This window comes from Loxodonta africana, chromosome 6 (genome assembly GCF_030014295.1).
Source record: "Loxodonta africana isolate mLoxAfr1 chromosome 6, mLoxAfr1.hap2, whole genome shotgun sequence".
Lineage (NCBI taxonomy): Eukaryota > Metazoa > Chordata > Mammalia > Proboscidea > Elephantidae > Loxodonta > Loxodonta africana.
Window position 1 is genome coordinate 96420650 of NC_087347.1, and position 18437 is coordinate 96439086.

Genomic DNA, 18437 nt, shown 5'->3' on the forward strand with positions numbered 1-18437 from the left:
AGTCCCTCTTTTTGATTATTGTGATCTTTTACATATTGACTTCAATGATTCCCTGGTTTGAGCATTTTTTTCTTTTTAAAATTAATCTTAATTTGTTTTTGTGATTTCTCTGGGGTATTTTTAGAAAATGTCCTTGGAGGTTACCTTTATTAGTTTTCTATTGCTTCTGTACGGTTTTGAGCATAACACAGGACCAGGCAGTGTTTCGCTCTGTCACTATGAGTCGGAACTGACTTGATGGCACCTAACTTCAGCAACAACATTGCTTCTGTAACCACTGTGATTACATGGGTCCCAATGGGATAATTGAAGATAATCTCCCCATTTCAAAACCATTAATTTAGTCACATAACAAATTCACAGATTTAAGGGGTTAGGACATGGACATCTTTGGGAAGCTGTTATTTTTCCTGCCACAGTCTGCCCTCTGTATCCCAAAGATTCACCTCTGTCCCACATGCAAAAGGCATTCACCACTTCCCAACATCTTCAAAATCTTAACTCATTAGAGCTTCAATTCCAAGTCCAAAATCTCATCTTAATTGCATGAGCTCAAAAGTCTCACATCTCATCATCTAAATAATCTAAATTAGGAATGGGTGAGGATCTGGATATAACCCATAGTGAGGCACAATTCCTCTCCCTGCTCCGAAAATACAGCAGTGGAACAGGCATAGGATAACAGTTACAGACATTCCAACTCAAAAGAGGATAATCCCAGCCCACCCAGTGCCGTCCAGTATAAAATGGTAGGAAAAAAGAAGCTACTGGTACCAATTAACTTTGAAATACATCCAGGCAAGCAACATTAGGTTTCATGATGTGGGAATAATCCTTTGTGGTTTTCAGCTCCACCCTCTTGGTCATAAGCTCTTTTCTTGAAGTCATTCTTCCTTTTTCATGAAGGATAGGATGTGTTTGCAGCTAAGCAGTTTTATCATGCTGTTTTCTGTCTCTAGAATTTTGAGAGTCATCCTCTTTTCATTTCATCCTGTCTCTGTCCCCTTTAGCCCAAGATGGCAGGGTTTGTAACGGTGTAACATTCTTAAGAACCTGTAGATCTTCTGCATATGTCATGGGGATTCACTCCATTAGACAAGGGGCTCTTCCCAACATCTTTGCTATGCAAAATACCATCTCTATTCCTGGTTTCTGCTGAGATGGTTGATAGGATCTGTGAGCCACACACCTAATCTTTTCAAAGAGTCCTCTGTGTGATTGAATACTTTGACCTTTTAATCCTTCTGACGGCAGTGGGTAGTGGGTAAGGCACCAGCAAAAGGTTTTTCAGCCTTACCCTTGGCTTTCTCTTCAGAGCACACTGACAGTAAATGTCCTGATTTTAGCATCTTTTGCAATCTGGGTAGGCCGAGAATTTCCCAAATCATCAGGCCTGATTTTCTTTTTGCATAACAGTTTTTGCCTCAATCTATCTCTTTTTACCCACTTCTTACCATAAACAGCAAGAAGAAAACTCGGAAATCTTCTCAGCTAAATTATCAAATTCATCATTTACAAGTTTGCTTTCTACATAACTGCAGGACACAATTCATTATAATACACTATCGAGAAGAAATTGTGGAGAACAGGACAGATGCCCCCACCTACTTGTTACTGTGGAAGCTATCAAGGAGATTTTCAATATTTGCCAGAAGAATCTGATGATTGCTGAATGGTCAATTTGGATAAGGTCAGTTTGCAATAATGAATCAAGGAGAAAAGTATTATTATTATTACCTTCATTTTATGGATGAAAACACAAAGGCATATAAAATTAAGTAACTGATCAGTGATGGAGCTAGGATTTGAATCCAGGCAGTCTATCTTGAACATATTTGCTTTTTGTCTTTGTATTAAACAACTGGAGTATGTTTATATTCACCCTGGATAATTGGCGAAAACCTGATGTATGAAGAATATAACCTACCACATAAACCAAACCAAACAAATTGCCATCAAATTGATTCTGACTCATAGCAACCCTAAAGGACAGAGTAGAACTTCCCCATAGGGTTTCTAAGGAGCACCTGGTGGATCCAAACTGCCAACCTTTTGGTTAGCAGCCGTAGCTCTGAACCACTACACCACCAAGGTTTCCAACCTACCACATAGACCAGGGCAAAAATAAATAAATAAATAAAAAGATTTGAAAGTGCCAGAACAAAAGAGACTGCTCTTCTAGACGAGTAGGATTTTTTTTTTTTTTTTTCCCTAGTTGCTGTGGAATCGATTCTGACTGATGGCCACCCTATGTGTGTCAGAGTAGAACTGTGTTCTCTATATATGCTTTTCAACAGCTGGCTTTTCACCATTTCTATCACCCAGGGACTCCATTTAAAGGTAAGGTACATCTTTTGCACATTAAGTAGGCCTATTTTGTTCCTTGCTTCTGTTGCTATGGGAGAAGATAAGCAGGAAGGAACTTACTGATTTCATCCAGGGCAAACTTACTAATGGCATTTTGCCTGGAAGGGATTTTACTGCCCAAATTTCCTAAGGCGAGAAGTTGTTATTGACCACAAGATCACAATGCCATGAGGAGCCCTTGCCTGTGTAGATGCTGTAGTTACTTACATAGTAATTGATTCCTGAGTATATATGGGTATATATATATATATATATATATACATATATAAAATAAAGCTGTTTTGATTCATTTCAACGAATTCACTTTTCTCTATCCTGAAGTCTCAAGTTATGAAGCTTTTTCACATATTTTTTAGGCCAGAAATAACTAAGCATTGGAAGAATATAAAGAACGTAATGAAATGCCAGTAGGTTGCTTCTACATTTGTATTAAATATGACAGACATTAAATGATAATTGATTTTAACCAAAGCCATTTATATTGAGTTATCATCTTCAGTAAAATATATGAAACATTTAACATAGCAACATAAAGAATTTGGCTCTTCAGGGTAACTACTGATGTCTGATTTATGAACTGTGAGCAAAATATAATATAGCCATCTGTACCAGTATAGATTATGGAAGATCCGAGTAATAGAAAACTACATTTTAGAAAAAGTGCAACAATGCAAAGTGTTCATCTTTTAAATTTTTCTTAACTGGTAGACTCATTTCAGCTAGGGCCCATTCTTTTATTATCAAATAAATAAATCCCTGCTATTACTCACCTTAGAGCACAATACAGAGTTGCTCACGTGAAAAGTAGTTTCATTAACTATCAATGCCTATATCATTTATACTGTTTGCCTTTATGATTTTTTAATTGGTGGTTCCTGTTTGAAACCATTGTTTTTCTTTTCTGTTCAAAGAACCCTAACATATATGATATATATGTATTTTTTCAGACCGTTAATCAACTTAGCATCTGTGATGGTTAAGATTGTGTGTCAACTTGGCTGGGCCATGATTCTCAGAGGTTTGGCAGTTATGATGTAGTTTGGCAGTCATATGACATTGTGATCACTTCCATGATGAGATTTGATATAATGTGATCACCCCCATGATGGGATCTGCTGTGAGTAACCAATCGGTTGAAAGGGAGTTTCCTTGCATGTGTGGCCTGCATTGAATTTAAGTGGACTTTCTGGCAAGGCTTGTGGGTTTTTGTTTGCTCTGGATCCTGCAGGTAGCTCCTGTTCTTCAGACCTCTGGTTCTTGAGACTTGGACTAGCAGCTTACCTGTGGTCTTGCCTGCCAATCTTGGAATTCATTGATCAGGCTACGTGAATCAGGAGAAGCATCTATCCTGACCCACGGACTTGAGACATTCCAGCCTCTACAACTGCATGAGCCATTTCCTTGATATGAATTTCTCTCTATATATATTTATATATTTTACTGGTTTTGCATCTCTAGAGAACCCAGGCTTAGACAGTGTCTTATGCCTCAGTTTCAGCAGTTCTAAGAGTGATAGTCTGTATTTTTGATGTGCTCCCTAGCTTCTCCCAAAGCAAATTTAAAGAACACTATATAGCTTATGCTTTATGTCCAGGCCCAAAGACAATCCCAAATTTGATAAGAGTATGATCAGGTCTTTTGTTTGACATAGTAATAGAAAACCAGGGGGAAATTTAATTATCTTTATCGACTAGAAAATGACCAATAGCACTGGCATTCAAAGTCAAAGCAAGAGTGATAATTAATCCTCAAGTCTGCTTGAGGCTTGACCAATCTAATTTGATGAAATTTAAGAGAAATAAATGTAAAACCCTACACTTGGGCTTAAAGAGCAATCTGGGTAAGTAAAGGTTGAGGGATATACAATTTAAATGGAGTAAACTGTATATTATAGTTGTTGCTCTAACGTTCAATGGACTCTTCTCACCTTGTGTAGCTCCCTTACGGCTTGGGTGAACCCCAGAAGTGGTCTGCAAGCTGATCAAGGTAACACTATGTGATTTGCCTCAGTGACGGATCTGGTTATTCAAGCCAATCAGTGCTTGCATTTCATTGATTGCAGAGATTGGTTCTGAGATGGTCCACACATCAAGAACGCAGTACTTTTAATCAATGGTTGTGGGATTTCTCTGTATGCAATAGAGAACAAAGATGCATATTCTTGTTGCTGCTGGCAGCCATTTCGCCTTCATGAGAGATTAGCTGGAGAACAAAGAAAATCACAGAGAAACAGAAATAGAGGAGAATAGTGATTGGGCTACATCAGAAGCTCGCTTTACCTCAGGGCTTTTCAGTTACGATGCACCTCCTGTACAGCTACCATCTGTCTGTCAGTGGAAGCTTGCGTGTTGTTCTGATGCTGAGGAGGTTTCAGCAGAGTTTCTAGACTAAATACAGGCTAAGAAGGAAGGCCTGGTGATCTACTTCCACCAATCAGCCAATGGAAGCCCTGTGGATCACGACAGCGGGCAGCATTTCAGTCTGTCGTACATAGGGTTACCGTGAACAATTTTCTTCCAGTGCATTTGAAACTTTATATGAAAGGAACAATTTTTTTTTATTAACTTTTATTGAGCTTCAAGTGAACGTTTACAAATAAGTCAGTCTGTCACATATAAGTTTACATACATCTTACTCCTTACTCCCACTTGCTCTCCCCCTAATGAGTCAGCCCTTCCAGTCTCTCCTTTCGTGACAGTTTTGCCAGCTTCCAACTCTCGCTATCCTCCCATCTCCCCTCCAGACAGGAGATGTGAACACAGTCTCAAGTGTCCACCTGATATAATTAGCTCACTCTTCATCAGCATCTCTCACCTACCCACTGTCCAGTTCCTTTCATGTCTGATGAGTTGTCTTCGGGGATGGTTCCTGTCCTGTGCCAACAGAAGGTTTGGGGACCATGACCGCTGGGATTCCTCTAGTCTCAGTCAGACCATTAAGTATGGTCTTTTTATGAGAATTTGGGGTCTGCATCCCACTGATCTCCTGCTCCCTCAGGGGTTCTCTGTTGTGCTCCCTGTCAGGGCAGTCATCGGTTGTGGCCGGGCACCAACTAGTTCTTCTGGTCTCAGGATGATGTAGGTCTCTGGTTCATGTGGCCCTTTCTGTCTCTTGGGCTCTTAGTTGTCGTGTGACCTTGGTGGAAAGGAACAATTTTCTAAAAAAAAAAAAAGAAAAGTTTTCAAAATGAATTAAAGAAGAATACTGGAACAGATCAGTATTTGTTAAAAACATTGAGTAAAAATTGTTTTTCCCAATAAGAAAACCCACAATAAAGTCCCAAATGGTTTACAGGTGAATTCTAGCAATCTTCAAGAAAACAGATTGTTGGTATATGAATTGTTGCAATGAATAATAAAAAAACCTATTCTCATGCATTTTTCATGAGAGTTGAATAATCTTGATAAAAATTAATGTACAAGGACAATATAAAAAATTACAAACATAGATATAAAAATACTTAATAAATTTGCAACTGATTATCATGGTCAAATGCATCATGTCCAAGCTGATTTTATTCTAGGAATAAAAGACATTAACATTAAAACCAAATAAATAAATAAAAATAACCAAACCCATTGTCGTAAAGCTGATTCTGACCCATAGTCACCCTAGGGGAACAGAATAGAACTGCCCCATAGGGTTTCCAAGGAGCGGCTGGTGGATTTTAACTGCAAACCTTTTTGTTAGTAGCCATATCGCTTAACCACTGGGCCACCAGGACTCAATCTGTAAATGTAATTGCAATCCAAGAACTCTTCCTTAATCTGAAAAAGGATCTGTCAGACCCACAGCAAACATCTCATTTAGTAGTGATACATTTGAAAAGAAAATAGACTGCATTCGGATTTGCAGTCATGTTGTTTATTTGGGGTTTATTTAGGATAATTGGGGAATGTCCTCTTTATTCCAAATAACTATATTTTTCAAAATTTTATACTAATTAATAAACTTCAATTTATGTCAGAAGAACTGTGATCTACAAATAGTTTACTTTTAGGCATCAAAGTGTCCATTCAAACCCTTCCAGATATCAGCGCTAGATATTTACTTTTGACGTTTAGACAAAGACAGAATGCTTGTATTTTAGAACATTCTAATGTAAACTTATCCTTAAATCTGATAACTATATTTTATACAAGCTCTTATCCATATATAAACAAAATACAAAGTCATTGAAAAAAATAGATGTCATTAAATCAATTAATGAGATAAGAATGACTGCTATATAAACATTATACTGAGACTCCTAGCTAAGGCATGCCATAAAAATGAAATAAGAGGTATAAGGATTGAAGAGCAAGAAACAAAACTGTTGTATTCACAGATTATATGATTGTCTGTAAAGGCAACCCAAGAGAATTAGGGCCAATAAGAAAATTCAGTAAGTTACTAGATACAATATAATTATTAAAGAGCAAATAACATTTTATTCAGAGACAAAAAAACAATTAGAAAATGTAATTAGACTAGAGATCCTACATATAATGGCAACAAAAATTATAAGGAAACTTGGAATAAATTTAACAAGATATGAAACACCTTATTTCTAAAATTGTAAAATTTTATTGAAAAGTGAAGGCATTCTCTTCATGGGTGGGTAATCTGATAACATAAATATAGCAATTTTCCTTCAATTAATTTATACACAACTAATTCAAACAAAAATATAAGTAGAGGTTTTTTCATGAGACATGGAATCCTGACCTTAAAACTCACGTGTAAGAGTAGGCAAAACCAAGAAAATTTTGAAGAAGAATAAGAATGGCGTTTCTACTGCCATGTGTAAAGAGTTACCCCTTGCACTGAGTTGATTCTGACTCATAGTGACCCTATAGAACAGAACAAAACTTCCTCAAAGGGTTTCCAAGGAGCAGCTGGTGGATTTGAACTTTTGATTAACATCCGAGCTCTTAACCACTGAGCCACCAGGCCTCCATAAAAGGGTTAAAATCCTCCCCAAAAATAAAAGGGTTAATTACTGTAAATCTTATCATTAAGCATAGTAATTAAAATAAGGTACTACTGGTGCCATAACAGATAATTAAAAACCCAGAAACAGATCCATATAAATATGGAAAATCAGTGCATCTATTTACTTAATATTCCTTCGGAACTGTCTTTTTTTGTCAGTGAGGTCCTGTTCAAATTGCCTTCCAGATTCTTTTGACATGATCTTAGAAGTCATTAATAGCTTCCTTACCTTCTGGTATAAGAAAAATTTCCAGACTTACCTGCTACATTTTCTACTCCTAATGTTGAAGAATATTGAATATACCATGGATTGCCAGAAGAATGGACAAGCCTATCTTGGAAGAAGTACAGTCAGAATGTTCCTTAGAAGTGAGGATGGTGAGACTTCATCTCACATACTTAGGATGTGTTATCAGGAGGGACCAGCTCCTGGAGAAGGACATCATGCTTGGTAAAGTAAAGGGTCAGCAAAAAAGAGAAAGACCTTCAATAAGATGGATTGATACAGTGGCTGCAACAATGGACTCAAACATAGCAATGATCATGAGGATGGAGCAGGACCGGGCAGTGTTTCTTCTGTTGTACACAGGGTCGCTATGAGTTAGAACTGACCAGACAGCACTTAACAGCAACAACAACCTGGAATCAGCCATTTTCCCAAGAAACATTGATTTTTTATGGGAAACAGAACTTCAAGATCACAACCTGGGTGCTAGGGATGCTCACTGCTACTGGTTTGATCATTGCTTCTAGGCCTTTTTAGTAAACTGAACAAAAAGTATAGCTATATGTATGCATATATTTAATATATATCTTTAAGTATATCTGTATTTATTATATATCTACGTATGTATTAAATACATGAGCTCAGCTGCTAACCAAAATGTCAGCAGTTTGAATCCACCAGCTGCTCCTTGGAAACCCTATGGGGTAGGTCTACTTTATCCTACAAGTTTGGTAAGACTTGGAATCAACTTGATGGCAATGGGTTTGGTTTGTTTTTTTGGGGGATACATGTTTTTAAGGAGCCCTGATGGTTCAGAGGTTAAGTACTCAGCTGCTTACCTGATGGTCAGTGGATTCAAACCTTCCAGCTGCTCAGTGGGTGAAAGAAGTGGCAGTCTGTTTCCGTAAAGATTATGGCCTTGGAAACCCTATGGGTAGTTCTCCTCTGTCCTATAGGGCCTCTATGAGTTGGAATCGACTAGATGGCACACAACAACAGCAATGCATACATGTATTTAAAGATAAAAACCTCATAAATTCATACTAATAGTTACACTTCAAATTCAGAAATACAAGATTTTTACTTATGTTCTCATATATTGAATCTGTACCTCCTTTTACAGTGGGAATCATGGCTATCAAGGGCATGAATAGTCTATCATTACTAATTTTCTTTACCCTGTATTACATACAGAATCATCTCAGAATAATAATACTAGTACAATCTCTGTCAATATGATCACTGAAAACACTTAGTTTTATAGTAAATATTCTATGACTTTTTGGTTTTGTTGTAGAATTATTTTGTCTGTTTTTATGTGGAGATTTGTGGGAGTTGGGGGGGGAGTTAAAATCTATGCTTCTGCTGTCATCATTTCAGAATCCCCCTTTGAAAGTTCCGAAATCTTCTTTAGATAATTAAAAGCATTCAAAGAGCAATCCAGTTGGCTGATGATCGTTTATCCAGCCTAGGATGTGCTTTGAGGTTCACTATTAAAGACTCATAGTGAAACGAGTCCGTGTGGCAGCCTCTGCAGGCTAATCCTACTGGGAATTCTAAAATAAGGTAGAACAAACTGCAATAACAATCAGGGAGTGTGTTTGGAGTTGTGGTCAGTAGAGGGTCTAGGTAAGACTTGGAGAGGTTTAATACAGCCAATAATCTTCAGCAACCCTTCAAATCTACCCAAAGAAATGTACAATCTAAGTCAAAACAGTGTGATTGCTATTGAAATGCAGCTTTAAGAAAAATGCCCTATTGCCTCCTTTCAATCAGATCGCTACTTCTAACCCCTTTCTCTGTAGAAATTCTGGAACTAGCACTCATGGTAGCGGACATGTACTGTGTTTTTGTTGCTCATCACTCATTTCCCTTTCTTTTACACAGGTATACTAGTTTTCTTTTGGAGAATTATCTCTTCTGGAAATACTCTACTTTTGGGGAATTGTCTACTTTCTAAGAGTAGGCATGCGGCACTAGCTATATTAATCAGACTCTCATGGAGCTCCTAGCCTTGTGCGAAGTAATGCAGGAAGGGTAAAAGTTGATAGGAATGCGTTCATTTCAGTGGTGGTATTGTGATGAGAATGTTCATTAATTCTAATTGCCTTGGAGTTTCGCTGATTTTTGACTTTGTTTTAGTTTGTTTCTCCAACTTACTGAAGAAATTTTGAGCATTCCCTGATAACCACCTAATACAGTCTTCTGTAGAGTTAAAAAGTAAATACAGTCTTCTGTATAGAGTTAGCTTCTGGTTTTTGTAACCAACCATTTCTAACTGATTCAGTTGTGATCTCTAGAGTACATTAGAAATGTTGACATTATTTAAATTGCAACCCTTCGTTCAACAGTTCTCCTGATCCTCCTTTCCCTACTCTATTTAAAAAAAAAAAAAAACCCAGTCAAAATACACCTTATAATTTATTTATTGATTATGCATATTTTCTATCTCTTCCACTTGAATATAAGCTCTATGAGGGCAGATATCTTTTTAATTTATATCTGTTTCATTGACTGATGTATCCCAAGAGCCTAGAACAATGCCTGGAACACAGTAGGTGCTAGAAACACTTGTTGAATGTAATGAATAGGTTTCTAAGCCACTGTTTTTTGAATCTCCTTCTTGTCTATATGAAGCAATGCTTAGTGCCCAGTTCGTTGCAAAACCTTGGCATGTCTTTGCTCCAGACGGTTTTGCATGTTATCGCTGTGTGGGTTGGAAGAGAAGTGTAATTACACGGAGGACAGTAACCAGCTGCTCTCCACCTCCAAGGAAAAGAACAGAACTCTGGGATCAGATGGCTAAAGTTCTATACAATCTTCCAGATCTTTATGTCTAACAAAATCTCACTTTACTTTTAAGGGAAATTTTCAACATTTCAGTTTCATAATAAGGTAAAAGCAGATTTGATCAAAGGACTCAAAAAAGAGCGCATTCATTTTTGTAAAGAAAAAAATTTAAAAATGTGCACTTATTCAGTCATCCAAGGGAGACTGATCTCGTAACCAGGGAGAGGACTTTTGCTTGGCAAGGACAGACAGAAGAGGATAGCTACGAAGATTAGAGGCATTATTATGGAAGTTGGTCTCAGAAAGAGATTATTATTAGAATGTTACAGTTACTAATGGAAGGCAATCTGAACAACTAATCTTGGACAGGGAAGGGGAATTAATATTTATTGAGCAAGTAGTATATTTCACATGTTAGACCCGCCCCATAGAATTTTCTTGGCTGTAATCTTTATGGAAGCAGATTGCTGAGTTTTTCTCACGTGGAGCCAATGGGTGGGTTCGAACATCCAGCCTTTAAGTTAGTAATCAAGTGCTTGACACTTTGTACCACCAGGGCTCCTTTTATACTTCACATAGATTTACATAGATTACATATACTTTTCATATGTTTTTTTCAGATTATCCTCAAAATATGCCCATGAATTAGCACTTATATTTTACAAATGGAGAAAATGAGATTAAGGAAGGTTAATTAATTTATGGTTATATAATAAGAAAGTGTTAGACCCAGAGTCTGGCTCAGGTCAATGGATTTTAAAATGCCTACTTTTTTCACTATATCACTTCCAACACGGGAACTTAGACATCGAACATGAAACTATAGAAAACAAGTAACTTTCTCTGGGCAAAGATGGTGGATTGAGTATATGCAATGCTACCACTCTTGCTAAGCCACCCTAATGCAGCAGTAATGAGCTTTTTTTACGGCATAAACACTGAGGGCAAGAGAACAGGAGAGGAAACAAACAACAAAATTTGGGAAGTAGAGAAGTTGATGGGAAGGTGCTAATTGACTAACCAGGCTTGAGAAAACTAAATCCCAAACTGGCAATGAGGAAAATTGAGTAACAAATTGATTTACATTGCCAAATCCCTAAGGTTTAAGAATTAAAGCAGTTAGCTCTGTTAAGTATAGGGAAAGTAGTCTGATTTTGAAGCAGTTAGATTTCCCAGATCCACATTCAAGCTCTACAGAGCTCTAGAATGGTTTGATTCTCCCTCATCCTGGAGAAAGATTGGAGGTTTACTCTCTGAGGTTGATAATGCAGAAAGTCACTGGACTGGAAGATCCCAAACACAGATGAGGACAGGGGAACCATACTGAAAGTAGGGGGAATTAGTTATCGTTTACATACTTAATGCTGAAATGTTGACTTTCTTTCCCCACACATCTCATTGAAAGCTGGCAGCCAGGCCCATATCCTGTAAGAGAGGAGTTTGGAAGATCTTTCTTTGAAGACTCTAAACCATCCATGGCTTTGCAAGGGGAAATACCTCTGGAGAATCTGGAAAGCCCATATAGTTCCAAAAGTAAAGATCTAGTGACATTAACATCAGGGATTCTTTACCGAAATAGCTCACCTCAATACCTGGCACTGAAACCTTGGAAAGTCGTCCCACATTTTCACTGAGAGCTTCTAATAAAGTTTTAACACTCCACTCTTAAACATGTACAATCTACAATTAGCAGGTGTCATTTGAGGAAAGCGTCTTGCCTGAAAGATAGACTAAAACAAACAAACATTAAACAACAGACTATGCAGGGCTAACTTTACCAAAACTGTCAATCAGAACTCAGAATAGAAGATAATCTATCCAGGAAACGAGAATGAGATACTTATTTAAAAAGGAACAATGAAAGAACATGAAACACAAAAAGTTCTTGTAAAAACTCAAAAGAATGGTGGAAATATGAAGCTGAAGAACTTTCTGAGAAAGTGCAGAAAAAAGAAAAAAAAAAAACCCAAAACAAATGGAAAATGAGAGAAAAAAAGGTAAGAAAATTAGATGACCAGGTCAGGAAATACAAAATAATAAGAAGTGCTATGGCTGCTAACCAAGAGGTCCACAGTTTGAATCCACCAGGTGCTCCTTGGAAACTCTATGGTGCAGTTCTACTCTGTCCTATAGGGTCACTATGAGTCGGAATCGACTTAAGGGCAGTGGGTTTGGTTTTATAGACAGAAGAGAGAAAATGGAGGGGGAGACATCATCAACAAAATAATTTTAAAAAATTACCTAGAACTAAAAAACATGAATTTCTAAATTGAAGGGCTGACCTAGTTTCCAGCACAATGGCACATCATCATGAACTCTCAGAATTCCAGAAAAAATAATAGCACCCTAAAAACGTTGAGAGAGAAGGGGGAGGGAAGAGAGAGAAGAATTGGAAATTAGAGTGTCATTGATATCTTAACAGCAATGCTAGAAGCTAAAAATAATGGAGAAATGTGTTCAAAGCTATGATGGGAAATGAGCTTCAATGTTAAATTCTATACCCAGCTAGTCTATCAATCAAGGTCTCTAATATTTAAATCCGTGAGTGCCAAGGCTCTACTTTATTATTCCATTGTATGGGTGCCACAGGAGAAATAAAAAAGAGGGAAGGTCCTTTTTCTGTATTTTCTTTTTTTTTTTTAAATAATTTTTATTGTGCTTTAAGTGAAAGTCTACAAATCAAGGCAGTCACTCACACAAAAACCCATATACACCTTGCTACACACTTCCAATTACTCTCCCCCTAATGAGACAGCCTGCTCACTCCCTCCACTCTCTCTTTTCGTGTCCTTTTTGCCAGCTTCTAACCCCCTCCACCCTTTCATCTCCCCTCCAGGCAGGAGATGCCAACATAGTCTCAATTGTTAACCTGATCCAAGAAGCTCACTCCTCACCAGCATCCCTCTCCAACCCATTGTCCAGTCCAATCCATGTCTGAAGAGTTGGCTTCGGGAATGGTTCCTGTCCTAGGCCAACAGAAGGTCTGGGGGAATGACCACTGGGGTCCTTCCAGTCTCAGACCATTAAGTCTGGTCTTATGAGAATTTGAGGTCTGCATCCCACTGCTCTCCTGCTCCCTCAGGGGTTCTATGTTGTGTTCCCTGTCAGGGCAGTCATCAGTTGTAGCTGGGCACCATCTAGTTCTTCTTGTCTCAGGATGATGTCGTCGCTGGTTCATGTGGCCCTTTCTGTCTCTTGGGCTCGTAAATACCTTGTGTCCTTGGTGTTCTTCATTCTCCTTTAATCCAGGTGGGTTGATGCATCTTAGATGGCTGCTTGCTAGCGTTTAAGACCCCAGACGACACTCTTCAAAGTAGGATGCAGAATGTTTTCTTAATAGATTTTATTATGCCAATTGACTTAGATGTCCCCTGAAACCATGGTCCCCAGACCCTTGCCCCTGCTACGCTGGCCTTCGAAGCATTCAGTTTATTCAGGAAACTTCTTTGCTTTTGGTTTAGTCCAATTGTGCTGACCTCCCCTGTATTGTGTGCTGTCTTTCTCTTCACCTAAAGTAGTTCTTATCTACTATCTAATTAGTGACTGTCCCTCTCCCACCCTCCCTCCCTTCCCCCTCTTGTAACCACAAAAGAATGTTTTCTTCTCAATTTAAACTATTTCTCAAGTTCTTATAATAGTGGACTTATACAATATTTGTCCTTTTGCCTCTGACTAATTTCACTCAGCATAATGCCTTCCAGGTTCCTCTGCGTTATGAAATGTTTCACAGATTCCTCATTGTTCTTTATCGATACATAGTATTCCATTGCGTGAATATACCATAATTTATTTATCCATTCATCCGTTGATGGGCACTTTGGTTGCTTCCATCTTTTTGCTATTGTAAACAGTGCTGCAATGGGTATGCGTATATCTGTTCGTGTAGAGGCTTTTATTTCTCTAGGATATATTCCAAGGAGAGGGATTGCTGATCGTATGGTAGTTCTATTTCTAGCTTTTTAAGGAAGTGCCAAATCGATTTCCAAAGTGGTTGTACCGTTTGACATTCCCACCAGCAGTGTAGAAGTGTTCCAATCTCTCCACAGCCTCTCCAACATTTATTATTTTGTGTTTTTTGGGTTAATGCCAGCCTTGTTGGAATGAGATGAAATCTCATTGTAGTTTTGATCTGCATCTCTCTAATGGCTAACAATCGTGACCATTTCCTCATGTATCTGTTAGCTACCTGAATGTCTTCTTTAGTGAAGTGTCTATTCGTATCTTTTGCCCATTTTTTAATTAGGTTATTTGTCTTTTTGCAGTTGAGTTTTTGCAGTATCATGTAGATTTTAGAGATCAGACACTGATCAGAAATGTCATAGCTAAAAACTTTTTCCCAGTCTGTAGGTAGTCTTTTTACTCTTTTGGTGAAGTCTTTGGATGAGCATAAGTGTTTGATTTTTAGGAGCTCCCAGTTATCTAGTTTTTTTCTACGATCTTTATAATGTTTTGTATACTGTTTATGCCATGTATTAGGGCTCCTAATGTTGTCCCTATTTTTTCTTCCATGATCTTTACCGTTTTAGATTTTATATTTAGGTCTTTGATCCATTTTGAGTTAGTTTTTGTGCATGGAGTGAGGCATGGGTCTTGTTTCATTTTTTTGCAAATGGATATCCAGTTATGCCAGCACCATTTGTTAAAAGACTGTCTTTTCCCCATTTAACTGTTTTGGGGCCTTTGTCAAATATCAACTACTCAGATGTGGATGGATTTATGTCTGGATTCTCAATTCTGTTCCATTGGTCTATGTATCTTTTGTTGTACCAGTACCAGGCTGTTTTGACTACTGTGGCAGTATAATAGGTTCTCAAATCAGGTAAAGTAAGGCCTCCCACTTTGTTCTTCTTTTTTCAGTAATGCCTTATTTATCTAGGGCCTCTTTCCCTTCCATATGAAATTGGTGATTTGTTTCTCCTTCTCATTAAAGAATGTCGTTGGGATTTGGATCGGAATTGCATTAAATGTATAGATCGCTTTTGGTAGAATACCCAAAACCCATAGACATTTTTATAATGTTAAGTCTTCCTATCCATGAGCAAGGTATATTCTTCCACTTATGTAGGTCTCTTTTGGTTTCTTGCAGGAGTGTACTGTAGTTTTCTTTGTATAAGTCTTTTACATCTCTGGTAAGATTTATTCCTAAGTATTTTATCTTTTGGGGGGCTACTGTAAATAGCATTGATTTGGTGATTTCCTCTTCGATGTTCTTTTTGTTGGTGTAGAGGAATCCAACTGATTTTTGTATGTTTATCTTGTATCTCAATACTCTGCTGAACTCTTCTATTAGTTTCAGTAGTTTTCTGGAGGATTCCTTAGGGTTTTCTCTGTATAAGATCATGTCATCTGCAAATAGAGATACTTTTACTTCTTCCTTGCCAATCTGGATGCCCTTTATTTCTTTATGTAGCCCAATTGTTCTGGCTAGGGCTTCCAGCACAATGTTGAATAAGAGTGGTGATAAAGGGCATCCTTGTCTGGTTCCCGTTCTCAAGGGGAATGTTTTCAGGCTCTCTCCATTTAGGGTGATGTTGGCTGTTGGCTTTGTATAAATGCCCTTTATTATGCTGAGGAATTTTCCTTCAATTCGTATTTTGCTGAGAGTTTTTATCATGAACGAGTGTTGAACTTTGTCAAATGCCTTTTCTGCATTAATTGATAAAATCATGTGATTCTTGTCTTTTGTTTTATTTATGTGGTGGATTACATTAATTGTTTTTCTAGTGTTGAATCATCCCTGCATACCTGGTATGAATCCCACTTGGTCATGGTGAATTATTTTTTTGATATGTTGTTGAATTCTATTGGCTAGAATTTTGTTGAAGATTTTTACATCTACATTCATGAGGGATATAGGTCTATAATTTTCTTTTCTTGTGGTATCTTTACCTGGTTTTGGTATCAGGGGTATGGTGGTTTCATAGAATGAGTTTGGTAGTATTCCGTCCTTTTCTATGCACTGAAATACCTTTAGTAGTAGTGGTGTTAACTCTTCTCTGAAAGTTTGGTAGAACTCTGCAGTGAAGCCATCCGGACCAGGGTTTTTTTTTTTAATTGGGAGTTTTTTGATTACCTTTTCAATCTCTTCTTTTGTTATGGGTCTATTCAGTTGTTCTACCTCTGTTTGTATTAGTTTAGGTAGGTAGTATGTTTCTAGGAATTCATCCATTTCTTCTAGGTTTTCAAGTTTGAGTATAGTTTTTCATAGTAATCTGATATGATTCTTTTAATTTCAGTTGGGTCTGTTGTAATATCACCCATCTCATTTCTTATACGGGTTATTTGCTTCCTGTCCTGTTTTTCTTTTGTCAGTATGGCCAGTGGTTTATCAATTTTGTGGAGTTTTTCAAAGAACCAGCTTTTGGTCTTGTTAATTCTTTCAATTGTTTTTCTGTTTTCTATTTCATTTAGTTCAGCTCTAATTTTTATTATTTGTATTCTTCTGGTGACTGTGGGTTTCTTTTGTTGCTCTCTTTCTATTTGTTCAAGTTGTAGGGATAGTTCTTTGATTTTGACCGTTTCTTCTTTTTGGATGTGTGCACTTATTGACATAAATTGGTCTCTGAGCACCGCTTTTGCTGTGTCCCAAAGATTCTGATAGGAACTGTTTTCATTCTCATTGGATTCTATGAATTTCTTTATTCCATTCTTAACGTCTTCTATAATCCAGTCTTTTTTGAGCAGGGTATTGTTCAGTTTCCAAGTGTTTGATTTCTTTTCCCTGCTTTTCCTGTTATTGATTTCCACTTTTAGGGCCTTGTGATCAGAGAAGATGCTTTGTAATATTTCAATGTTTTGGATTCTGCTAAGGCTTGCTTCATGACCTAATACGTGGTCTATTCTAGAGAATGTTCCATGTGCACCAGAAAAGAAAGTATAGTTGGTTGCTGTTGGGTGGAGTGTTCTGTATATGTCTACAAGATCAGGTTGGTTGATTGTGGCATTTAGATCTTCCGTGTCTGTATTGAGCTTCTTTCTGGATGTCCTGTCCTTCATTGAAAGTGGTGTGTTGAAGTCTCCTACTGTTATTGTGGAGATGCTTATCTCATTTTTCAATGCTGACAGAGTTTGCTTTATGTATCTTGCAGCCCTGTCATTGGGTGCATAAATATTTAATATGCTTATATCCTCTTGGCTTATTGTCCCTTTAATCATTATATAGTGTCCTTCCTTATCCTTTCTGATGGATTTAATTTTAGTCTATTTTGTCAGAAATTAATTTTGCCACTCCTGCTCTTTTTTTGATTGTTATTTGCTTGATATATTTTTTCCATCCTTTGAGTTTTAGTTTGTGTCTCTAAGTCTAAGGTGTGTCTCTCGTAGGCAGCATATAGATGGATCTTGGTTTTTAATCCATTCTGCCACTCTCTGTCTCTTTATTGGTACATTTAGTCCATTTACATTCAGGGTAATTATGGATAGGTATGAATTTAGTGCTATCATTTTGATGTCTTTTTTTGTGTGTTGACAGCTTCTTTTTCCCATTTGATTTTATGTGCTGAGTAGATTTTCTTTGTATATTGTCCTTTCCTCATATTTGTTGTTGTAGATTTTGTTTCTGCTGAGTCTGTATTTTCCCCTTATATCCCATTTTGATGAGTAGGATAGTTTGTCTCCTTTGTGGTTACCAAAAAAAAAAAAAAAAAAAAAAAAAATTTTTATTATTTACCCCTATTTTTCTAAATTTATAACTAACTTTTATTTCTTTGTATTGCTGTATCTTCCTCTCCATATGGAAGGTGTATGATTACATTTCTTAGCCCCTCTTTATTATTTTAATGTTGTCTTCTTTTGTATAATAACATCGCCATTACCCTGTGTTGGGCTTTTTTTTTTTTTTTTTTTAATCTTGCTTTGTTATTATTATTTTTTTTTTTGGATTTCCCTGTCTGGGTTGACTTCTGGTTGCTCTGCCCAGTGTTCTAGCCTTGGATCGATACCTGATATTATTGATTTTCTAACCAAAGAACTCCCTTTAGTATTTCTTGTAGGTTTGGCTTGGTTTTTACGAATTCCCTCAACTTGTGGTTATCTGGAAATGTCTTAATTTCACCTTCATATTTAAGAGACGGTTTTGATG

At 37.3% G+C, this 18437-nt stretch overlaps 1 long non-coding RNA gene across 1 annotated transcript in view; it reads left to right on the forward strand.

The window, feature by feature from the left end:
- Positions 1-851: 851 nt before the first annotated feature.
- LOC135231552 (uncharacterized) overlaps positions 852-18437 on the forward strand; it is a 55779-nt gene continuing 38193 nt past the window's right edge. Inside the window, exons 1-2 of the long non-coding RNA XR_010322317.1 lie at positions 852-1690; positions 2216-2340. This is a non-coding gene — a long non-coding RNA (uncharacterized LOC135231552). The remainder of the gene's footprint in view (positions 1691-2215; positions 2341-18437) is intronic.